Source organism: Trichomycterus rosablanca, chromosome 24 (genome assembly GCF_030014385.1).
Source record: "Trichomycterus rosablanca isolate fTriRos1 chromosome 24, fTriRos1.hap1, whole genome shotgun sequence".
Taxonomy (NCBI): domain Eukaryota; kingdom Metazoa; phylum Chordata; class Actinopteri; order Siluriformes; family Trichomycteridae; genus Trichomycterus; species Trichomycterus rosablanca.
In genome coordinates, this window is record NC_086011.1 from 3,197,019 (window position 1) to 3,223,726 (window position 26,708).

General features: G+C 39.9%; 1 protein-coding gene across 2 annotated transcripts in view; it reads left to right on the forward strand.

Annotated features, from left to right (window-relative positions):
• The first annotated feature begins 22,761 nt into the window (after positions 1 to 22,761).
• Positions 22,762 to 26,708, forward strand: part of dag1 (dystroglycan 1) — a 47,251-nt gene continuing 43,304 nt past the window's right edge. For both annotated transcript variants that reach the window (XM_062986634.1, XM_062986635.1), the window contains exon 1: positions 22,762 to 23,189. The gene's annotated coding sequence lies outside the window, so the exon portion shown is untranslated. The remainder of the gene's footprint in view (positions 23,190 to 26,708) is intronic.

Below are 26,708 nucleotides of genomic sequence, written 5' to 3' on the forward strand. Positions count from 1 at the left end.
ATATAAATAAGGTGAGTCCGACTTCACCCATAAAAAGCCACAAATAACACTAAACAAAATACTTTTCCCAGGGTTGTGAATAAATGCCAAATTGTCACTTTATTGTAAAAGGAAATTCATACAGATACATGAAATATAACAGAACCACCACTAATCAGATCTGGCGTGAATTAGAGGTTGCTGGAAAACATGCGATCATGGGATTAGAAGCTGTGATACAGGACAGAAGCCTGGATGACGACCGGACAATGTCACCGTTTTAGCACCTTCTATTTCATGAAAGATCCACAGCAGCGCTGCTGGAGTTTTTAAACACCTCACTGTCACTGCTGGACTGAGAATAGTCCACCAACCAAAAATATCCAGCCAACAGCGCCCCGTGGGCAGCGTCATGTGTCCACTGATGAAGGTCTAGAAGATGACCGACTCAAACAGCAGCAATAGATGAGCGATCGTCTCTGACTTTACATCTACAAGGTGGACCAACTAGATAAAAGTGTCTCATAGAATGGACAGTGAGTGGACACGGTATTTAAAAATTCCAGCAGCGCTGCTGTGTCTGATCCACTCATACCAGCTTAACACTCACTAACACACCACCACCATGTCAGTGTCACTGCAGTGCTGAGAATGATCCACCACCTAAATAATACCTGCTCTGTTGCGGTCCTCTGGGGGTCCTGACCATTGAAGAACAGCATGAAAGGGGCTAACAAAGCATGTAGAAAAACAGATGAACTACAGTCAGTAATTGTAGAACTACAAAGTGCTCCTATATGGTAAGTGGAGCTGATAAAATGGACAGTGAGTGTAGAAACAAGCAGGTGGTTTTAATGTTATGGCTGATCGGTGTATATTCTATAGAAGAAGATCGCCACAGGACCAATGCAGACCAGGGTTATTTTGGTGTTTACCGTGCTCTCTGTTCCTCTTCTTGCTCCCGTTGCTGAATTTTATTCTCTGTAGATCAGTGCAGGTTTTATCTTGTGTCATTTTTAACATGTCTGGACTGCTGATAATTGTTCCAAATGTAGCTTTGTTGGTGATATAATAGCTGTCAGGAGCCCAGTGGTAAATGTCTTGGTCTTGGTGGCGCATGCCGAAGGTGCTAAACACCTGATAATCGCTCTCGAGTTGGAGCCTGGCGTCTCTCTTTATCAGTCACAGTTAGCAGATTTCTCCAGTCTACATGTATGTGTTGTAAGACATGGAACAGATAGGGATGCTGGCGAGTCAAGTGAGGAGTTTGTAAAGCTGCATTAATGCAGCCTTCGCGTGAGAGGGTTCCTGGAGAGACGTCTTCAAAAGGCGACAGCGACATGAAAGACATTTCACAGGGAATAGAACCTGTAAGCCTTCGCTTGCAAGCAAATTAGTGCATATGCATAGCTCTGCATAAGCTGCCTTATCCCTGGAATGCAAATATGTTAATCTTTTTAAAAAATTACAATCTTAATTAAAACTTGACCCTAATTTTAGCTCAAGAAGGAGAAAAATGATAAGTTTTATCATCACTACATCTTTAACCACGATTACAGTACGAGGGTCTGTGAATATTATTTAATCTGTATGCAAATGCTCCTACATCTTCCTTCCATCCGAAATTACCTTCCCAGCTCAACATTCATCATTTTGGCCATCTTGACCTAGCCATTAAGATTCAAGGAAGACAAGCATCAAACAATCAACTTTCCATATATAAGGCAGTTGGATGGCACAGCAGTCTATCATGCCAGCTTAACACTGCTGAGATCAGGGTTTGAATCTCAGGGGTGCTATAGGCTGACCGGATGTTTGCACAGACATGGTTGGTAGTGGGGTTTGACTTAAGCACTGCAATAGATTGGTGATGGATTGGTGCCACGTCAAGGGTGTTTCCCTGATGACCAAACCTGACCAGGACACAGCTATTAATGAAATATATACTCTCAACTCTCAGCTTCCAATTCCTATTTTAAAAAGCTATTTTTTATACTAAAAACCACTCACAAGCCCTCAAAATGTTCAGTTTAATGGCACTTTAAAAATGTTATAAACATAAAAATGAAATATTTATCCGGACATTTTACCCTTTTTATTCTTTTTCAAGAGCTCTCCTTAATTAATCATAATTTAATCTCAAATAGATTCGCTCTTTTGCCAACAGTGCTTAAGTGAGCTTTACTCGCTTACCCAGCAGGTCTAAGTACAAACAAAATAAAGATACCGATCACCCCTGCTCTGGTGCACCTCTGTTTGAATCCAGTTGCCAGGAATCAGTCGTGCACAGTCTACAACAGTATGATGAATTGCATCTGGCTGGAGAGAATGCCGTGTGAGGATAATAATAATTCTACCTTTGCTCCTTTTTAAGATTAGTAACAGGTAAGAAACAGAAGCGGCTAACAGGTGGAGCTGGATCCCATTTGCGTTTTTATTTGGTGCCTTATCTAGCCACCAGCTGTTTTGTAGTTATTTCATGGACTGCTGTGGTAGGCTCAGCAGGTCTTAAACCTCAAATCCCCTGTAAAGAAAGCCGGGTTTCAGTGATGCATTACAAAAAATGGTCTGTATACACCCTGGTATTAGTGCTGCTCACCTGCTACCTGTCTGATCAAGGGGATTGGGGCTGACTTTCCATGAGTTGAGAATTCCTCATGTATAATAATGGGCATAGAATATTAAACTATGGTTTACTGTGTTGCTCTGTGCAGGGAAAACCTGGCAACCTTTAAGGTGTGGACTGCACAGGGTTCTAATTGGGAAACCTTAAAGACATGAACTGCTCACAAAATCTATATGGCACAGTGGGCCAGCAGGAAGTGAGCAGGAAATTACCCTTATCCCAGATGATTTGGATGGTAAAGATCATGACTTTTTAGAATAGACACTAGGGTGGCACAGCAAGTAACACAGGTGACTAATAGCTTCAGAGTTCCAGAATAAAGATACTGAAGATAAATCTAAAAAGTAATTAAAGTAGACAAGACTAGAGACAAGTGTAGGTCAGTACATGGTACTGAGTAAATGGTACATGATGTTTGTGCTGCACAGCTTCATAGACCTGGACTTAATCCTGGCGTCCAGTTAATATCTTTGTAATATATAGCCTCTCTGTTAGGCTTGTTTAGCTGCCCTATAATGTTGGCTGAAAGAAACTACCAGAAGAACAGAATGATCAGAGACCCAACTAGAACATGGGAACTGGAAATGACAAAACATTGCTACCATTTTTATCTTTTTATCTGTGTACTTGTTTTTTTTTTTTTTGTCTGGGCACCATTTTTGGTGCTATGAGGAACTTCTGGGTTGTCACAGCTGAACATTTCTTGGGACATTTTGTAAAGAAGGTCATCCCATTTACTTCATAGCTTGGCTTCTCCAGAACCAGCTGTTGCTAATGATCCTCTTGTAGAAATGCCTAATGCCTTTCAGTGCTCAGAGGCAAATTTTCTCATCATCTGTTGTTTATGCTGGAGAAAATCAAAGCAAATGCAACACAATTGGCCCCTGAGGGAAGTGGATGGGCTGGAAAGTTTCAGTCTTCGAGTTTTGTTGCACTGTGCCCCAAAAAGAGTTCCTCGCCAATTTTGATCACCCTGATCAAAAATAAATGAAGCTATTTATTAGTTGCTTTTTTCTGCAGGGACTTGTGATTGAACCCGATCCAGTCAATTAAGGGGTAGAGTCCTTGCTTAGGAGCCAAACAGGGGCAACGTGGCAGTAGTGTGGCATAAAGTGGTGACCTTCTGCTTACAGTTCAATCCTGTCTGTATGTCCATGTGGCCTTCTTCCAAGCAGTCCAGTTACTTTCCACCTATCATTAACATGAAGAAGGTGGGGTACATTAAACTACCAAAACATTTAAATAGGTGGTTAGTTAAGTGGGTGCATACCTGTATATAGGTGTGTGTTGCCCTGAGATACATTAATGTCCAGTCCAGGGTGTATTCATGTCTTGCAGCCAGACACACTGCAACATTTACCCTAAGATACTAAAAAATGAATGAATAAATGAATGCATGTGATCATTGTTGTACTTGGTGAATCAAGATAATGCTGAATCAATGATCTCTTTTTCATCGATGTAGTCCTGCTCCCTGACATTGAAAGCTGCCGGTGCATGCATCAGCGAGCCAGCCTTCTTCGGGTAAACACAAATCTAAACATGGCATCAGTAGCTCTGCAAACGATCAGCGCTATTGATTTACCATTAGCGTCCATCTCCTCAGATTCAAACTCAAACAACTGGGTGTTGACGGCCCTGCCCTGCGTCGGGGAATAGCTTTGGGGCGCTTGGCTGGAAGAAACCTGCTGTCTTTATAATCAGACTGCAGCCTTGGATTTGCATATTTACTTCAGCTAGATGTACAAATAAAATCCTAAAGAGCAAGTTCAAGTCGTAACGATGCGTGCAGTTTCACTAAAGTTGCAAGTCTGTGAACAGTTTGGTATGACCTAGATTTCTATAATGTGACATGAATGTCAGTATAGTTCAATAAGCTGCTGCCACACAGCAACGTGGCTCCTTGGGACAGGGTTAGATCTGCAGCATTTAAATTTACATTTTCAGCATTTAGCAGACGCTCATATCCAGAGTGAGTTACAGAAGAGCTTCCACAGTAAACATTTCCATACTCTAGTTTAAGTAGACAAAAGTTCAAGGATACGAATCTGCTAAAACGTGGTTAGAACATTTTTTTAAGATGCTATATAAGATTAGTAAGTGCATGTTATTGCTCAGAGTAGAAGTGAATAGTAATAGTAAAGAGGTGATGAAGGTCTTTAATCATCTTTTGAAGACGTTAAGAGACTCGTCCACCACTTGGCTGCCAGTACAGAAAAGAGCCTTGATGCGTGTCTTCCTTGAGTTCTGAGTGGAGGATTAAGACTAGCAAGACTAGTGGCTCAGAGATGGCATAGTGCAGAGCAGTGTTTATGAGTTCTCTAAGGTTGCTTGGGGCTGGTCCATTTTTGGCTTTGTAGGCGAGCATCAGTGTTTTCTGATGAACTGAATGTGTGCAGCTACAGGAAGCCAGTGAAGAGAACGCAGCAGTGGGGTGATGTGGCAGTGTTTAGGCTGGTTGAAAACCAGGTGGGCAGCTGCATTTTGAATAGTTGGAGGGGTTAATAGTTTAATAGTTCGTGCAGAAGGGGAAGTAAAAATATGCAAACGATAAATGGACTCTTGGTGTGATTAAGTGAATGTATGACTGTGTGTTGCCTTATAAGTAATAAGACTGTCTTGCATTATTAGTGGACCAAGAGTGGTGACTGTCCAATATGATCATACAGCAGCATCTCTACTTGAGTTCCTAAAAGAACTATAAATCGACCATTCTAAAATGTCAATGTTCTTTTTGAAAGCATTCTGTTTTTTAATCCAACTTCTGTTAAGCTTCTGGTGATGCATGGCTTTCCCAACATTGTCCCGTAAAAGTTAAGTGCTTCTTTTTGTACCTTATTTAGCATTGCACTGCATTGCCCACTTCTAAAAGAGTAGCAACCATAATGAATATTCTGGATCAACCCTCAGCAAGATGTGTGTTTTAAAATGAGTCAGAGTTTGAAGCTGAACCTAATAATGTTGATGTGGTATGATCTAAAACGGCTGAAAAATACCTCCTCACCATTGTTCAAGTCTCGCCAGAAGTATACTAATGATGTTTTAATCATCATGTCAGCCTTACCTCATGTATGTGATCCTGAGAAGGTAGAACACCCCCTTCTTCTCCCTAATATTAATCAGGAATGTGAATTATTTATTCTTTATAGTTTTTGTAAGATATTTATTAGATCCCATTCCAGATCAGGGATCAGATCTAAACCTAAATCACATGTTTCAGGCATCTGTTGGGAAAAATGTTTGGCTTCGGTGCCGCTGTGTATTTATACCACTCATGTCAGCCTGAAGAGCTTCATGTGCTCCTAACTGACTCATAAAGGCAGAGGGCAACCAGCAAGGCAGCGGTGCTCGGTTTATTCTTGGAAATCAATATTTGTATGTGGGCGAATGAACATTTCTAAATTAAAATTACTCATAACAGCGTACTGTGTTTTTTCTATTAAAATAAATGTTGTTTTACATTTTACCTTCTGTTCCCACTGTTTTGTTCCATTTCAATTTTTAATCAGTTTGCTTTTAGATGTTTTGAGTTATATAAATTTTCATTGATATTAGCAATGGCAGTGGTCATGACTCCAGTTGGCTAAAATTAATTTCCAACCAGTCATAGCATACTTACACCAATCAGCCATAACATTAAAACCACCTCCTTGTTTCTACACTCACTGTCCATTTTATCAGCTTTCATGCTGTTCCTCAATGGTCAGGACCCCCACAGGACCCCCACAGAACCCCCACAGAGCAGGTATTATTTGGGTGGTGGATCATTCTCAGCACTGCAGTGACACTGACATGGTGGTGGTGTGTTAGTGTGTGTTGTGCTGGTATGAGTGGATCAGACACAGCAGTGCTGATGGAGTTTTTAAACACCTCACTGTCACTGCTGGACTGAAAATAGTCCACCAACCAAAAATATATCCAGCCAACAGCGCCCTGTGGGCAGCGTCCTGTGACCACTGATGAAGGTCTAGAAGATGACCGACTCAAACAGCAGCAGCAGATGAGCGATCGTCTCTGACTTTACATCTACAAGGTGGACAAACTAGGTAGGAGTGTCTAATAGAGTGGACAGTGAGTGGACACGGTATTTAAAAACTCCAGCAGCGCTGCTGTGTCTGATCCACTCATACCAGCACAACACACACTAACACACCACCACCATGTCAGTGTCACTGCAGTGCTGAGAATGATCCACCACCTAAATAATACCTGCTCTGTTGTGGTCCTGTGGGGGTCCTGACCATTGAAGAACAGGGTGAAAGCAGGTTAATAAAGTATGTAGAGAAACAGATGGACTACAGTCAGTAATTGTAGAACTACAAAGTGCTCCTATATGGTAAGTGGAGCTGATAAAATGGACAGTGAGTGTAGAAACCAGGCGGTGGTTTTAATGTTATGGCTGATCAGTGTATATTTGGACAGCAGTCCGACCGGCTCCAAACTGACACGCTGAATGTAAGCCCTTTATTTCTTCAACTCATTTTTTATCTTTAAGCCGGGTATCTTTAAGCTTCTCTCAGAGCTTACTGGGCACTTTGTCCGGCATGGGAATTTACTACCCAGTGTGAAACAAGCATTAAAGAAGTAGTCCAGACAAGAGCTGATTTGTAGGAGTAGCAGGGCAGACAGCATTGTCCAGGAAAAAATGACCTGGGGGGAGGGGGAGGCGAAGCATCCGCTCGGGTTCGGCGACACAATCGGGATCTGCAACATGAAGGGCCGGGGAAGAGCGAACCTGTCAGCACATCTAAATAACAATAAGCACCCAATAGCATCCTGGACCCGGTGGCATTTAGCCAGTCTGTCCACACTTTGCAATTACAAAGAGGAGCAGGCCTTGGGTAATCGCCATTGATCTCCTCTAGCCTGCCCAGACAGCATCGATTCGGTTTGGGAGGACTCTTGGAGCTGTAGAGAAAGAAAGATTGGACTTGTGAAGTTCTTTCTCTGATCCTCTGGTACAGAAGATCTAAGGCTTAGATGGCAGATTAGATGCTGGCACGATTGACAAATAGTACTAGAAGTCAGTGATCCTTTCTTTGTAAACCACTGTTTTGTAGGAGGGTAGGTAACCATAGTTAAAAGAACATTAAACATAAGGTATATCAACAGTTGCAGGCAGAGATTGTGAACTCTTTTGTTCATAGTATTAATGAAAGGAAAAAGAAAGCTCTCCAAAAAGCTGGACTTCAGATGCTACTCGTCTCACGTCCAGCTGGATGTTCCACAGTGTTTCTTAGACAAAGTTCCAAGTTCCTTGAGTGGATCAGACAAGGTTAAATTAAACAATAGAAAAAATATGTATGTCTGGAAGGAAAAACACACTGTCTCTGCACAGAGAAGTCTTGTCCCCTGCTGCAAAGCATGATGAAGGAAACTTCGGGGCTATTTTGATGTCTAGGGATTGGACAGCTTGCAGTCAGTGAGGAAACAATGAATTTTAAATTACATTAGGATATTCTGATGTTATATTAATGATGCAGCACAACAATACCCCCAAACACATTAAATAAAACATGGTAGAAGAAGAAGAATAAAAAAGTGTATTTTAAAATGCAACTCCAGGTTTTTTTCTCAGTTTCTGATACTGCCATATACAAATGATTATTCTGTTTATGCATGAAATCTCAGAATGATTTCATTCTTCCTCACCGAGTGGCTAATGTGCTTTCTAATCAGCAGTTCCAGAAAATACTATTACCGATAAAAGGTTTACCAGTTAATAAATACTGGGATTAAAATGTTTTAGCCTGTTATGTAAAAGAATAATCAATTCAGTGTGTATTGAAGGTGAATATTAGAAAAATACTTTAGGTTTATGGTAAGAAAAATGTGTCTAAATGGTCAGATGAAATCCTGCAGTAACATTCGCCTTTGCTTCAAAATTGGTAAATTAAAGCTTGATACAATTTTGTCGCTGATCATATAGCCAACAAAACCTTGTGGAGGACAGTTTTCTAGTCAGAAAAAAATGGATTCGTTTGTCACAGTAATCAGACAAATGTTCATATGAAAAAAAGTGAGACTTTAAACCCAGCAACACTGTACACAGTCAAGCATGGTGGTCTCATTGAGCTTTAGGATTGTATTGCTTCCACTGGATCTGGTGCATTACTACACGGGATGGAGCGTGGCACGGTGGCTCACTGTCACCTCACAGCAAGAAGGTCCTGGGTTTGATCCCCAGGTGGGGTGGTCCTGGTCCTTTCTATGTGGAGTTTGCATGTTCTCCCCGTGTCTGCTTGGGTTTCCTCCGGGAGCTCTGGTTTCCTCTCACAGTACAAAGACGTTCAAGTGAGGTGAATTAGAGATACAAAATTGTCCATGACTGTGTTTGACATAAAATTTGGGAACTGATGAATTTTGTGTAACCAGAAACTACCTGTCCTGTCATGAATGTAACCAAAGTGTGTAAAACATGACGTTTAAATCCTAGTAAATGAATAAATACATGTGGATGGAATAATGATAATGGAAGATTCACTAACATTGTTAAATCTTGGCTGCAACTGGGTGATACAACAGGACGATGGTCAAACACAACTAACATTGTGTTTTTGGAAATAAATTCAGACCTTAACCCCAGGGAATGTACATGGAAGGAAATATCAGGTCTGTGCCAGAAAGCCAACAGATTTGGGTGAACTTTACCAAGAGCAATGGTCAAAGATCCATGCAGAGTTGTAACACATGCTTACTTAAAATACAGAGAAAATACACAACAAGAAAGGTGTAAGTAATAATCTGACACTGTAGTGTAAAAGTGTTTGCCTTTATGAGTTTTGAAATGCCTGAACTAGGCAATAATTCGTTTACTTTTGTGTACGTGTACTACTCTTGCAAAATCAAATCCTGCATATAGACTAGTAAATTAAAAAGACAGATATTTGCTGAAAGTAAAGAAGAAAGAAAAGCCTTGTCATCTTCAGCATATGTCGTATTACCTGATGTCCCACGATACCTAAATCCATCCGAGGTAATAGATTTATCCAGGTGCTGTCTTTTTCAAAATACAAAAACAGAAGAGTAAACCTCCTCACAGCTCTAACGAGGTCTAAAGCTACACATTATATTTTAAAATTCATTAATTTTACTGACAAACCCTGGAGCTACAGTAGAATTGCATCAGTTTCCCAACAGCGCTCATCTGTATTCCTATTGTGGTGTATCCAGCGGCAAGACCCCCCCCCCCTCCAAAACCCCTCTAAAGTTTAGCTAAAACCAGCTCCATGGGCAAATACGTCGGCTACAAGCCTATTATTTTTATTTGATATGTAAACATAATAAATAGCTGCACCGGTCACAAAGTGCTAAGTGCCCAGCTTTAAAGTTGTACACTTATTGTGTTATATAGACACCGTTTCATTGTGCTAAGCTAAGCGATTTTTTTTATCTTCAGACTGCACACATAGAGCAAAAGTGCTGCTGATGAATTAACTCTCGGTCAGTTCAAAAAAGAAAAAGATTAATTGCTCAAATGTTGAAACAGCCTTTCGCTGGGACCTTAAAAGCTCGCAGAAAAGGTGTTTAAAGAGGTTTTATGCAAAAAGTAATTGTCTCTAATTGTCCATTTTTTATTCATAAAACCCTGACCGACCGTGCTGCTATGAGGTGAAAGAAGAAGCAAATAAGGGCTATTAAATTATTTGCATAATATTTATTAATTTCCTCATTTATTCTCTGTTTTACCAACGCTTTATCCTGGTCAGGGTTGCGGTGGTCAAAAATGCCTAAAAGGATTCATTTAAAATGTGCTTACATTAATGAAGTATTATAGAGTAATAGGGGACATACGACTACTACTACTAATAATAATAATCATAATCATTTACATTTTCAGCATTTAGCAGATGCTTTTATCCAAAACTACTTACAGTACCTTGACAGAATACTGTCTAAGCAATTGAGGGTTAAGGGCCTTGCTTAAGGGCCCAACAGCGGCAACCTGGCATTGGTGGGGCTTGAACCAGCGACATTTCGATTACTAGTCCAGTACCTTAACCGCTAGGCTACAACTGTCCACCCAGGAAATAATAATAATAATAATATTATGTAATAATAATATTATAATAATAATAATAATTAATAATAATAGTGCAGGTGGCACAGAGTTAAAATGACTCTATTCCATCCCTACTGGGATCCACCTGGGTTCGAATCACCAGAGTTGCTATCAGTCGGTCGGGCAACTACATACAGACATAACTGACTGTATCTGTGTAAAGGGGGTAGAAGTGGCCGAGGCTCCGCTATGGATTGCTGCCTTATCCAGTGTGAGTTACTGCACTGTGCCCGGTAAATCCGGGAAGCAGAACCCACTAGCCAGGATAAAGCCATGGTAAATTATCAAATATATAAAATTAAATAAAAACAATAATAATAATAACAGACTTGACATTATTCTCAGCTAGATCATCCTTTTTTTTTAATGTAGACACACTACAGCTGCTCTGTCTTTAAAGAGTGTCTCGACCTGCTGTGAAAGTCAATGCAATTTTGCTCTAACATAGTGCCAACTCCATTCTCTTCAATTAAATTCATAATAAGGAGGTGGAGTCGTGGTTTCGATAAACACATTCGTGTAGATAATCGGAGAAGATTACATGTTGCCTAGTAACGTAGTACGTGTTAAAACCTTCCTGCCCTGTTTGACTTTACTGAGTAGAAAATGTTTATGAACGTCACTGCTCACCAAACCAGATTTGCTTATACAAGTACCAAATGATGCTATTAAAGTACTACTGGCTCTGAAAAGGACATTTTATGTGTTTTCAAATGGCAGTGATTCAAAAGAGACAACAAAATGTTTTAACAATTGTCAAGTGGGTGGTAAAATAAACCTGCTTTCACCTGTTCATCTTTATACCTTACAAACTATACAGCAAATATTTTTGTTTCATAGACTATTGCAGGCAGTAAAGGTGATGTACAGCTCCAGGAACATGGATTTGGTCCTTACGTCCAGTTATTGTTCTCTCTAGGTGTCTCTGCAGGTTTCCTCTGGTCTTCATTGGTTTCCTTTTACTTTACAGAACTCAGGGCTCACATTGGAGAGAGTTAAAAACATAATCATTTGAAAGACACTTCTAACATCAGTAGAAAAATTAATTATTATTATCGTTAAATGTAATGGTTAGTATTTAAAGTATTTGTTGATATTTGCTGACGTTTTTATTCAAAGTAAAACAGCACGAAGAATCTTGGGAGTATAAAGTTTAAAGTGTACATCAACTGTTTAATCTTTAAACTGAAATGAGAGGGTTCTTCTAACTTTATATAAGAACGACTCTAGAAACAACTGTTTTGTTTACCAAAAAACTCTTATTAAAATCTGTAGGCATTTGTGTATCTTCCAATCTGTGATTCTATAAAGTGAGAAGAAACCAATGACGACCTGAGGAAACCTGCAGAGACATTAACAGAGAACAATAACCGGACATAAGGACCAAATATATGTTCCTGGAGCTGTGCATCACCTTCACTGCCTGCAATAATCTCACTCACTCACTCATATCCTTAACTGCTTATCCAATCAGGGATGCAGGGGGTGCTGGAGCCTATCCCAGCTTTTCAATGGGCACAAGACACATAGTAACACCCTGGACGGGACGCCAGTCCATCGAAGGGCAGACACACATACACACACATACACTCACCCATTCACCTATAGGGCAATTCAGTGTCTCCAATTAACCTGACTGCATGTTTTTGGACTGTAGGAGGAAACCGGAGCTCCCGAAGGAAACCCACGCAGACATGGGGAGAACATGCAAACTCTGTACAGACTACCCACCAAGCCACCGTGCCACCCACCTGCAATAATCTATGAAACAAAAAATATTTGTTGTGCAGTTTGTAAGGTATAAAGACAAACAGGTGAAAGCAGGTTCATTTTACCACCCACTTGACAATTGTTAAAACACTTTGTTGACTGTTTTGAATCACTGCCATTTCAAAAATGCTTAAAACGTCCTTTTACAGGCAGTAGCACTTTAATAGCATTGTATAGTACTTGTATAAGCAAATCTGGTTGCATTTTATTTTAATTAAGAGGTAAACACATTTTACATTTATGGCATTTAGTGGACACTTTTATCTGAAGTGACTTACAATTGTGTCTGATTACAATTGGTTTGCTTGGCAGTGGTGAGGCTTGAACCATCAATCTTCCGATCAATACTCCAGCATTTTAACCGCAAAGCTTACACCACCACCACCACAAAAAATCTTTGGAGTGTGAAGCTGAAAGTACACATCACTTGTTCCCTTTAGAAACGACCGTTCCAAGGGTCTACGTCGGCCCTGTGAGGGTTTTCCTGACTTTAGATTGAAGGGATTATACAAGTGGCTGCTGTGGACGGTTCAATTTCAAAGTTCTCCTCGTAGCGCTGATCACTTCAGGATGGATCACAAATAACTGCAAATAAACTATTCAATTAAGTTTCAAGGACGTTCGTGTGGAACTCTGTAAGACCATATTGATTTTTATGATATATAGAGGGTGTGAGAGGTAATGGACCGGGACGCTTAAAGAATCAGCATTGGAATGCAAGATGAACAGAAATAGCATTAGCAGGAATAAAGGAATACACTACATGACCAAAAGCATGTAAACGTACTGTACAGTATTTTATTCCAACTCTATTGTTTCTCCAATTATTCTCCAGGCCACACAAGGAGGATGGCAGTCCCTGCTGAGTGTCTGGTTCCTCTCAAGTTTTCTTCCTGTATTTTAGGGGAGTTTTTCTTTGCCACTGTTGCCCTCGGCTTGCTCAACACAGGTTTTTCAGTCTGTTGGTTCTGGATTCTGTAAAGTTGCTTTAAGTCCTTTGTAAAAAGCGCTATACAAATATTTATTTATTTATTTAATTAATTTTGTTTATGCATTGTCTCCCCTTTTTCTCCCTTTCAGCGCGTCCAATTGCCCGATTGCGTCATGCTTCCTCTCCACCAATGCCAATTCCTGCTCTGATTGAGGAGAACAAAGCTAACCCACACCCCCTCCGACACGTGGGCAGCATGCCGTATGCATTTTATCACCTGCACTTTGACGAGTGCAGTGCAGCTCAGCGTTGTGTATGGAGAGACACACCCTGAGATCACTCTTTTCTCATCTCTGTGCAGGTGCCATCAATCAGCCAGCAGAGGTCGTAATTGCACCAGTCATGAGAGAGACCCCATCCGGCTTAGTCCCGCCCATATCTGAACAACAGGTTAATCGTTGTTCATGTAGCCGCTCAGCCTCAGCCGGCAGGCAGAGCTGAGATTCGGTACGATGTATTCGAGATCCCAGCTCTGGTTCCAGCGTGTGTTTTTACCGCTGCGCCATCTGAGCGGCCTATACAAATAATTTTGACGTGACTATTGGCATTCTTATAAAATTGGTCCCCCTTTGTGGCTGTAGCAGTCTTTACTCCTCTGGAAAACTAGATTTTGGAATATGACTTCATGGATTTGCTTTAATTCCGCTGCATTAGTGAGGCTGGGCACTGCTGTTGAGCAATGAAACCTGCCCTGCAGTTGGAGTTTTGAAAGACAAATACGCTGTGGTTAAAGTCAATGAGTCAGGACATTCTTTCACAATGGAATTCATTTGTGCTCATGGAACAACAAATGTAAAAATAAAAATATTGCCACAAAAATCTGAAGCTTATAATATGTTGAAAGGAGTAAACTCTAGACAAGACTTGACATGCTGTAGCCTTCAGAATTTCCTTTATCCCAAAGTTAGATGTGTAGAAGAGTTGCTGTACAACTAAACCTAAATCTTTCCACTTACAATTAGTCATTAAGGAGCTCTAGCAGAGTGAATAGTTGCAATCCATTTTGCTGTATCTTTGTCTTTGAGGACAGGATTTTACGCAAATGCTAGCAATCTGGGTATGACATCTGTGTGACATTAGTAACAATGATAAAAGTGTCATAAGAATCCACAAACATGCACGTTTAAGTTGTTTTGTGCAGGTTATGCATGTATGATATTTAGGAATATCTGACATGGCACGGTTGGCTCATTTTATACAATTATTACTTTATCTAGATGCTTCTAGTGCCGCAATCATCTGGCATTTGTTTACCAAAGGCGCTTCACTCTGTAAGAGCGATGCTTTTTCTTTCAGTGCTTTGCATCAGCTGGTCTCAGCGCTCTAATGCATCTATGTCCTACAGCATTAGCAGACTAGTAATAAGCTTTCGCTGGCTCTGCCCTGGGAGCAGCCACATGATCAGCTAGCTGATCAAGAATGTGATGTGAACAAACAGCGCAGTGCTGCAGAAATATTATCCGGATAGATAGTGTGTTTTTTTTATTACTATAGCTCTTCTGCTGAATTATAATAGCATAATTATAATAGTAGTTCACTGAACAGAGGAAAATAATGTAAACCGAAGCCTTTCATGTTTAGAAACCAGTGTATCCTGGTCAGTAGGTCTAAAGCCAATGCCAAAAACACTGGATGCAAAGTAAGGATTTACACTGGACAGGGCAGAAGTCCTTTACACTTACTCATTTATGTCAATAGTAAAGTCCAATTCACCTAGAAACGTTCTGGAAGGTTTTAGAAACTGAAGTACCTGGAGCAAACCCTGCACATGTGTACCTCACAGAGGGAGCGAACCAAGGTACCAACACTTTCTGCTGGGATACTATGGCATTTAGAATCCAGGATCCAGAATCCAGGGTCATAGTGGGTCAGAATCCTCTCTGATAAACACTGTGGGCATCTTGGCACTTACAGTAGCTAAACACTCACACACACATCTAGGGGCAATTTTGTAGTAGCCAGTTAACCTATAATCTAGTAGCAACTAGACATAAGCTATAAATGCAGGTGACTGGTGCGGTTCAGTATCTTTACTACCTGCTGTGCTTTTCAGAGCATAAAGAGGCAAATTAAGTGGATATTTTATAAGAACTGGGGAAAAAAGCTGTAAACAATGTTAATGTTAATTGTCCACTGGGTAGAATAGATACTGGACATTGCCATGTTTTGGTTATAAGTGCTTCATTTTGGAAGCTTAGTTTGAAACAGTGACTTGAATCAAAACTAGAATTTGACTCACTGTGATGGAAATACAAATTGGCTGGTGGCACCATAAGATTAAGATGTTTTTACTGCTTTAGATGCTAACACAAAAGAACTAACAATGCTGAACACCTTTAAGACATGACTAAAACAACTGAATGTTTCCAATGTGCACTCATCAAACCGAACTATGCGACACTTTAAGAAATGGTGAACCATTACCTGAGTTTACTTTTACAAAACCATGTCTAAATGATTTTATGTCCGCTGCTTGCTTTAAAAAAACAAAAACTCCCATAAACATTTCACTGCAACCAATTTACTTACTGCTTACTTTATGGCTCATTTAACTTGCTGCAAACACCAAAGCTTCCCAGGGGGATTTTTTTCCTCCTCCTTCCAAAAAGCACAGGCATTGTATACCAACACCAAGCTGCAAAGATGCCTCGATTGCAGAAGCAGTAATTTCCAGGCTCAATCATAAGTCATCCTGATCTAAACCCCAATGCTGATAATTCTTCTTCAGAGGTGATGGTGCTTTCTCCAGCTTAAATTACACCGGAATGTCTTAATGGCCTCTGGGCCTTAGGATGGCACTTGGTACAACTGTGGCATTCTGGATGACGTTTGGCAGCCTGTAGCAGTTTGTTTTGGGACAAACAAGAATGGGAGATCAGCAAGATGAGACACTCTAGGAATCTGTGCCTTCCAGGTCCCACAGGACCTACATAGTGGAAGGCAGTCGTGGGTGGCCTCAGGTGATTTTGGGATTCCATCAGGTGGGTGGGTAGTAGTTAATTTGAGGCTGGGTTGATGTAGATGACTAAGGAGAAACAGATCAATGACAAGCTGTCACATGCAATCCCATTCACTGACCATTGTGACCCATCCTTTTGCCCCCAGGTTACAAAAGATAGCGTAAGGCTAATGGAGGGGCCAGTGGGATTCCCCTAACTTTCCCACAGCCTGAGGTGAATAAGGTAAGGGTGGACACTGATACTGCCACATGGCTCCTCACAATGTGTTACAGGATAATGAATTTAAATAAGGTAGGAAGATCACAGGAGACATTATCTAGGTGGAGTTTCTAATTACCTTGATGTTTTAGAAGGGACAGTGGATTACCCATGCAACTCATAGCCAAATTGTTTAAACTATCTGTTGAATTTTTAAATTTAAGAATGACACAGTATCTAATTCATCAAAGGCGCATTCATGATGAGTAAAGAACCGAATGGTAACTACACTTTTTGTTGACAATAAGGTGGCACTGCAGTGTAAATGCTGGACAACTCTTGGGTTGTTGGTTTAATTTCTACCCTTATGTTTACTGTCTATGTAATTTGACAGGTTCTTTCCACATCCTTGTGGCTTTTCGCTGGGTAGTCTGGTTTCCCACATCTTTTTAAAAACATCTTGGTAGATACATTTTCCATCCAGAATTGAGTAAGGGTGTGATGCCCTTCTATAGTTTGGGACCTAGTGTGTATTCCTACTCAGTGGTACCCAGTGTGACCAGGAAAGAATCCAGCCCCATCATAACTTTGATCAGCATAATGTGTTCACTAAAAAGGGAAGATGAAATGAATGGATAATTTAACTAATACAGCTGTACTTTGGTCACTCAATAGTCTGTAAAATGAAAACTTATCAGAAATCCCAGTTAAACAAAAGATTTAAGAAGAGTTGTGGAATTAAAATGCATCCATAATGATGTCTGACGTTCCTGCATCTGTAAAGTAGTTCCAAATGTGTACTGCTCCCCTGATAATTTCCCCTGATCAGTCTCAATGTAAGCCGAGAGCCTCAACGCATTGATAGATGGCATCACGGGACAGGTGACGTCTACCTCGCACCTGAGAATGTCTATTCTTTCGGTGTGTGCTCAGGGCATCATGTGATGAGAGGTACAAAGTAGGTGAGCGAGTGGTTTGTGTGCATGAGCGAGCATGTGTTAGAAAAGTAATCAGACTGATTAGCGGTCATTGTTTGCCTGCTGTTTGCCCACCTGCTTCCTGCACCAGTTTTCAACATCCAGCTCAGTAAACAAAGGTTTCTCCTTTTTGACTTTGCAATTTCTCAAAGCATCTTCTGATGTTAAAAACTCATAATGTAATATTCCAAAAGTCTCTATTATTTGCTGATCACCCATTAACCAAAAATATAAACATAGCCAAATGTGGCATACTTGGCAGTAATGCTATTACCACAACTAGATTGGCATTTAGAATACACGTCTGAAACAACCAAAACAAACCATAAAGGTGTAAATAAGGTGGGTAATATGAGTAATGTTTCATACCTTGCAATGGCATCTTATCTGGAGTGTATTGTTTGCTGTCCATTACATTTTGATTTAAACAGTAAGTAAACTGGTTAACATCTCTAACCATAACCATTTACACATATTTCTTAAACTCATGCAGTATGAAATCATTGATTACATTATCTCCACTCATAAGTCAGCATTATTCAGAGTTGACTGCACATCAGCAGATTAGCTTTTGGCAATGTGGTGCATAAATAGAAGTAAAAATAATGTTGGCATCCTGTCATAGAATCACAATCAAGGATAATTTCTACATAAAAGTCAGCTCTGCTTCTCTGTCTGCTGAGCTATTTGGGGTTATAGCCTTAATTATATTGATGTGCTCTGCCGATTTATCTCATTTACCAATCTCAGCTGCTCATGGAGGTGCAGAGGAAGTGAACAAACCAAATCAACCAACCACAGTAAGAAATTAAACTACAAATATATGCAAAAATAAGAAACGTTTATTAGAATTTAGTCTCTTAAATATCATAAATGTGCAGTTAGAAAGGCCTTAAAATGTGGACTTTTCTTAATTATTAACCCTGAAGTGTGCTGTTCATTAACTATAGTAACAGGAAATCACAAGGTAGGTAGTCACTAAACTGAGGAATGTATGTCTAAACCTGTCAACATGCCCTGACAAAAGTGCCATTATGGGGTACTAGGCGGTGATTTCAAGGGCCTAGAGTAGACAGAGGACACAAGGAAACATCATGGGACAGCATTCGTATCGATTCCCACTACGACCTGAGAGTTTTTAAAGGTTAAAATAAATTGACAATTCATACTGTCTAACAATAGAAAGGGTCTACAGGTAAAGGCTGTTATACTGTTTACACCATGATATAAGTAATTAGAAGTGTAATGTACCTATGCAAAATGAACATACAGAACTGTTTATCAGATACAGAAGCATAGCAGAAAAATATGAGTTTTAAAAATCATTAGGAAGAATATGTTCCAACAAAAAATACAATATTGGTGTATAAAGCATAATATAGTACATTAGAAAAAATTTCTCTTTTGCTGTCACCAACAAAAATCTTACATCCTTAAAGAAATCTTGGTTGTGAGATCAGATGAATTGAAAATCTGACTAACATTGGTGCCAGACATCACTATTGATATGACTTTTTAATGGCATACCTACAAATACAGACGGTGACCTTAAACACAACATGGAACATCTACTCTTTAATGGGAATATAGTAAACACAGAGTCTGTGGATGTTGCTTTGCCCTTGTAAGAAGGGTCACGCTAACCTGTGTATACTGGCATGTTAAATAAGGTGAAAAACCCATGCAATCTGGCCTCATCATTTTTTTTTACCTTTATTCTATGAATGGCAGAGTTCAACGTAACATTGATTAGAGGCGCAATGCCCAAAACATTAAAAATTCATGACTCTCCTCAAGCTACATGCCCTGACTGGGAATTGTTTGATGTTTATTAAAAGGAACAAAGAAACTTTGCGTCATTGTGTTTTAAACTTCGATAACCTTAGACCTCGACGACCATTTAGACCTGGTCTAAACCAATCAAGAGAGTTCTTCATTGACTGAAACAAATAAATGTTGTGCAAAAAAAAGGTGAGGGAGTGTAAACAAAGTCATCTGTAGAGTAAATTGTCATGTCATATTATGCAAGTCTGATATTGCTGCATGCAAAAACATTGATTAGGACCGAGGACAGAGTTTTTGAGCTTATTGGTTTATGTATTCCAGGTGATGAGATGCGCTATAGGAAGGAAGAAGCAAATCATTTATATTCTCACTGACAAATACAAAAATTATGTATGCAACCGACTAAGGCCTAATAACTCAATAAAAATACATCACAATAATCAAAGTACCAAAAGTAAGTTACAAATCCCTGCAAAGTAAGTCTTTTTATTCCTTTACATTGTAGTTTTGCTTGTTGAGGCTTCAGAAGTCAACTGTAAACCATTTCAGGATTATTTTCTGTAACTAGCATCTTAAAAACAGTCAAGGACATTTGACCTTATTAAAGGATGCCCTTATCGATCGACAGCCACCTAGGCTTTCTTAAATATGGCCAGTTTCATACCCAGAAATATTGATTGCTAGATAGGAGTCTCTGGAAAATCGACCGGTCTGCTGGAGGGTTTTATCTGTAGAAACCCTGTTTCAGATACCAGAGTTGAGTGGCATGTTTGTGTTGTCTGTGTGTGGCTGGGATATACAGGATCATTCTGGTACTTTAAATTGCAGGTACGATGTAAGCTGAGGCTACAATGTTTAAGTGTTTCGGCGACGTACATGTTTCTCAGAAATTTGCCAACGAAGTTTGTAGATGTTGCAGTTATTCATAATTGTAAACAAAAAACAAAGTCCTATCTTTTAAAGTACCATGAACATTATTCATACTGTCTTGCAGTTGTTTTAGCTTTGTTATAAGATTTACAGAACAAGAATAAACACTGGAATAACTAACTTGCCCAAAGAAGAGTGTGTTACAAACTGCTGTGTTTAGCATTTCCATTCAAGCAGCTCAAAATGTGTTAAAGAACTGAAAGTGAACAACATTAACCTATGACCTTCCGCTAAATGGAGAGTGTATTTTCACTTTATTAGCTCATTTAGAGTAGATCTGAGCACTTCTTTCTATTCAAATGAGCTCATTAATGAGTTTATATCATGCCCCAATTATATGTGGCATGCAGCAAGGTTTGGTGTATCAGCAGTACTATATTACCTATTGTCAGTTTATCAGTAAGTGCGATATTTGATTTTTTATTTTTTACAGTTCACATTTACTCTTCACAATATTAGTATTACATCAAGGTTGTAATCACAACATATATTGGGGGGACCTACGTATTGATGTTTGTTTTGTTTTATTTGGGTTTTAATGTCATGTTTTACACTTTGGTTACATTCATGACAGGAACGGTAGTTATTCATTACACAAGGTTCATCAGTTCACAAGGTTATATCGAACACAGTCACGGACAATTTTGTGTCTCCAATTCACCTCACTTGCATGTCTTTGGACTGTGGGAGGAAACTGGAGCACCCGGAGTAAACCCATGCAGGCACAGGGAGAACATGCAAACTCTACACAGAAAGGACCCGGACCGCCCCACCTGGGGATCGAACCCAGGACCTTCTTGCTGTGAGGCGACAGTGCTACCCACTGAGCCACCGTGCCGCCCCATAAATATAATGACTGTTGTTATAGAAAATTTGGTTAACACTTGCAATGTAGTCTTATGCAAATGTTTGGACACACTGCACGTTTAAACTCACAGTTCTATGTAACAGCAAGAAGATCCTGGGTTCGATTTTTAGGTGAAGTGGTCTGGGTGGAGTCTCCTCCAACAGTCCAAAGACATGCCGTTGGGTTAATTGGAGATACTAAAACTGTCCTTAGATATATGTGTTTGTGTGTATGTCTGTCGTACGATGGACTGATGCCCTGTCCAGGGTGTTTCTGTGTGCCTTGTGCCCAATGAAAGCTGGGATATGCTCCAGCACCCCCCTCGACTCTGATAAGGATAAGCAGCTTAGAAAGTGAGTGAGAGTGAGCGAGCCTTAATGTAACATGCTGAAGAAGTCACTTAAATAGACAGTGGTAGCCTAGTGGGTAGGGCTTTGGGCTCTTAACTGAAAGGTTGAAAGTTTGAATCCCAGATTTGACATGCAGCCACTGTTGGGCTTTTAAGCAAGGCCCTTAACACTCTCTGCTCCAGGGGGGCTCTGACCCCAGCTTACAAACAAGCTGGGATATGCGAAGAAAGAATTTGGTTGTACTGCACATGTGTATATGTATACACTGATCAGCCATCACATTATGACCACCTCCTTGTTTCTACACTCACTGTCCATTTTATCAGCTCCACTTACCATATAGATGCACGTTGTAGTTCTACAATTACTGACTGTAGTCCATCTGTTTCTCTACATACTTTTTTAAGCCTGCTTTCACCCTGTTCTTTAATGGTCAGGACCCCCACAGAGCAGGTATTATTTAGGTGGTGGATCATGCTCAGCACTGCAGTGACACTGACATGGTGGTGGTGTGTTAGTGTGTGTTGTGCTGGTATGAGTGGATCAGACACAGCAGCGCTGCTGGAGTTTTTAAATATCGTGTCCACTCACTGTCCACTCTATTAGACACTCCTACCTAGTCGGTTCACCTTGTAGATGTAAAGTCAGAGACGATCGCTCATCTACTGCTGCTGTTTGAGTCGGTCATCTTCTAGACCTTCATCAGTGGTCACTGGACGCTGCCCACGGGGCGCTGTTGGCTGGATATTTTTTTGGTTGGTGGACTATTCTCAGTCCAGCAGTGACAGTGAGGTGTGTAAAAACTCCAGCAGCGCTGCTGTGTCTGATCCACTCATACCAGCACAACACACACTAACACACCACCACCATGTCAGTGTCACTGCAGTGCTGAGAATGATCCACCACCTAAATAAACTTCTATATGGTAAGTGGAGCTGATAAAATGGACAGTGAGTGTAGAAACAAGGAGGTGGTTTGATGTCTGATGTTATGGCTGATCAGTGTATATGACAAATAAAGGCGTTCTATTACTGGGGAAAAATTAAAGAGAAAATTTTGCATGTTCCAAAGTTATGTAAGTTATTGTGGTTTAACTTGTTTTAAAACACAAAACTGTATTTAAAAATGGTTTGGTTGGTTAAGTTTGGTTGGAGAGATCCAGCAGCACTCCTGAGCTGTAGCAGTGCATTAGTGGGTGGGGTTGGAGCAGATCTTCTCCGCCTCTTCTCTCTCTGAAAGGGGAACTACAGCAAGGACTCGTATATTCCAACCTGGCTGCTTTTTACTTACCAGTACACAGCTCACAGTGTGCGGACTGGACTGGACTGGAGGAGCTGTACACATACAGCCGAGGAGAAGGGAATACTAATGACTGTGTGCGGGGCTGAGAGACACACACAGCCGCAGTACATGGACCTGCACTCCGTCATGTGATTAACCTTCCCACGGTGGCTTCAGTTTTATATTTTTATTTTCTTGTTTTGGTTGCGTTTTGTTTGGTAGGTTGATCAGGCGGCGTGTGTGCGACTTTGCAAGGGTGGATTTGTATTAAAGTGCTGCAGGAGGAGGAAAACAAGGACGGAAGACAGTTCGCAGGCAGAAAGGGGGTAACGCTGAGTTTTGGAGAAGGAGGAAGGGCACAGTTTGCCAGAATCATCAAGAGCTGCTTTTTCTTTTAATGCTCCTAGACACACCAAGGGATATCGGATCAACGGTTAGTCCTGTTTCCCCTATTTCCCTACTGATATCAGAATGATGTTTGTATTGGAATTATAATCCTGATATGCTGTTTGTACCGTGGGATCGACTGGTGAATGATTGTGCCAGGGAAAATGCCAGCTCGATGGGGGTAAAATCCGCACCAGTCGAGATTTCAGATCTCATTACACCCCCCTGGCATCAGAAAGACTCAAAGGGTGCATTCGATTAAACCCGAAAATACCGAATAAACTCTTATTGCGATGATATTTTAGCCTCGTTTAAATTCAAACGACGTGTGAAACCAGTAAGAAATGTATTTGTCACCGAGTTACCTTTTATACTCGCTTTTAGTGTCATGAATTTCGGTGTTTAGTTATTATTTTGACGTGTATGCATCTCGCCTGGTTTGTAGCTAGCTCAGCGCTGTTGAAAACGGCTGTGTCTTAAATCGCACAATTATGGACTTAATAGCGTACCTAAATAGTAACCACTCTATATTATTTATGACCTACTATCTAGGACGGGTGTTTGCGGTTTGGAACTAAGCCCCAGTCCCCTAAGTGAACAGGTGTTAGCTTACTAGCGTTGTAGCTAGCCAGACAAGCACACCGTGCTATTTTTACAAACGTTTTAGGCCAACGCTTGTTTTAACGTGTCCTATTTTTTGGCAATGTGCTTTCTAAAACGTTATATTGTTATATATTCACCCATTTATTTCTTATTTGTTCCATTTTGGGAGCATTTTGGTACGACTCGCTTAGTAGGGCAACGCAACGGTTTAACTAAGGTTACGTCCCAAACCGCATACTATTGCACTGCATAGCACGTTAAAATTACATCGGTAGTGCGCTAATTAAGTACACACTTTAGTAACACAAAATGTGATTTCGGACACAACCATATACCTAACTAATCGTCCATATATTGAGGTTTAACTAAGGTTGCGTTCCAAACCCGGTTATACGGCACTACATAGTACGCTTAGAATAGGATTTAGATAGTATGTTTATATAGTGCACTATTTTAGAAAATAGATTTGGAACGTTGCCTGGTTGTGAAGATATGTTCTAAAAAATAGGTTAGCCGGGTTGCTAAACTTAACAAGGCTGAGGTAAAATGTGTGGGGAAAAATAACAATGAACACAAATACAATGATTGTTTGTGAATATTTAATAACTTTAGGATACCAACACGTCGTTTTAAACCAAATTAGTTTATTGATTGGATTGGATGGAGGTTGGTGTGGTCAAAACAATCAGCCATCCATACATGAGTATATGAAGTGGTTGAAGTGTTTTAAGCATTTATTGCTATATTTCATGGCTTTATGATAAATTTGCACAATGCTCATGTCAGAATAAAACCTGATTGTTCACGTAATTCATTAATAGCCACAATACAAGTTAAAATTGGGACTCCTGGTTGAATTTGTATGGGGTAAATATGACCAAGTCTGTGTGATTACTATGTAGATTATATAGTAATCCATATTATCACATTAGCACTGTTTATGGTGATAGTTATTTTGTTGTTTTTGCTTTGTAGAGATGGAAGACACGGTTTTGTTGTTGGGTATTGAAGCTGATGTGTTTCCAGTGAGGTGCAGCAGCGCCCTGTACTGTTTTGGGCTTTGATATTTACAGACATTGGCCTCATGTTCCAGTGAAACCAGTATATAAGCCATGATACTATATTTACATCTATAAAATCAACACTGGTGTCTTTACTCGTCTATGTTCTATTTTGTCTGGTGTTTTTGTTTTGAACCTAGGTTGGGTACAGTTTTATGACTAGTGTAGATATATTATAATGTTAGACTTTTCTACAGGTTAATTCTATTTCTAAACCAATGATTCTGGTGTCTCTTTATTGGTAATTCTCTCTCTGGCAGGCCTGTTACAAACCCAGTTTGTTTATTTATTTTTTCTTTTTACCTCACTATCTTCAGACCTGTTTTTACTTAGTGAAGTGTAAAATAACATTTCCTCTTTCGACCCTGTAGAGCTCTCTAGCTTGGGTAAAGCTTTCGAGCATACTATATGTTTAAGTATATATTATAGAATTGTGACTATAAAAGCAGACAATGACTAGCTTGTGTATTGATTTTGTTGATTAGTGGTTGTACTTGTATTAAGACTGCTGAGGTTGTATAATTGGCACTGTCCATAGGGCTGCTAAATGGATTGATCCGGAAACAGGTTAGTCAAAGGAAATGTGTGACAGGTGTGTGTATACAATCGAAATTATGTGGATTGATCAATCAATGTGATCTTTGGTCCTGAAAATACAGCACCTAGGAGTATCAATCTTTAGCTCATCTAGCTGCCTGATGTCTTCTGTTTGCATTTTGTCTATTATTTTAACATTTATTTTTAAATTATTATGCATTTCATGAGTTTTCAAAGTCATATATACTTAGAATTGCCAGTGTTTACATTTATCACTATAACAAATGAATAGATTTATAATAGATGTATGATTTTGGACTGGTAAGAGGAGTTTGGAGCTGTTTAATTAAGTAAATTTGCCCATACTGGTTTACTGAATAAAATTTAATATAAAAATTGACAAAAAGTGTGTAACCATTCACTATATGTAACACATGTTGACTGATACCAAGCAAGTCTTTGTTACAAGGTGAATTTTAACCCAGATTTAGATGTGGTTGTTCCATTGCACATTTTCTAGTTAATAATTATATTTTCCCAGGTTTTGAGTACAATGGAATGCAAAGTCTTCTGAACCCTAACAAAATATGCCTCCTTTACAAAATCAGTTTACTTAATTATCTGAATCAGGTGCTGGATTAGGATTAGCGATCACCGAATGGGAGAGTCTTGATCTTAGACCCGTGACTGATCCCTGTGGTGCTTCGAGGCCTGGACAGAGTTTTGTTGCAGTAGAATTTTCCAGTTCCCTTTCACCCTGCAGGCTCCATATGTGGGTTGAAAAATGCATAGATATTTTTTTTTTCTTTACAGAGTCTGCTCATTTATAAAACCATAGCCATGGCCTAGTATATATACACGATATATGCAATGTACTAAAGTTTTAGAGCAGTATCTCAGTCTTGGCATGTAGGCTGAGCATCCTGCCAACTTCCTTCTCTCTTTTCAGTCTCTGGGGAAGAACTAGAGAAGGTGGGATAAAATTAGAAGCCAGGAATAAGTTTCTGAATGTTTTTTTCCAGGTCTGCAGCCAGTGTCTTACATGCTGTACATGTTTTCATAGTGGCTTAAACAGTTTTGTTGCTTAGAGCAGGCTGATCCTTCCACCAGCGCCCTGTTGGAGGTAGTAAATGAGTCTAATTTTCCACCTGAGTATAATCGTGATAGTGGGTATTGCCGAGGCCCGTGAGGCAGCTCTATCACCTTTTGTGTATCGTACTGGAGCTGATAGCCAGGCATATTGATTTAGGATGTCTTAAAAACAGCTCTCTAGGCTCTGTAATTGCACACGTTTGTGTTTTCTTTATTTCTATTAGGGAACATAATGCATGAAGGAGCTAACAGCATATAATAAGTCAGGCTTA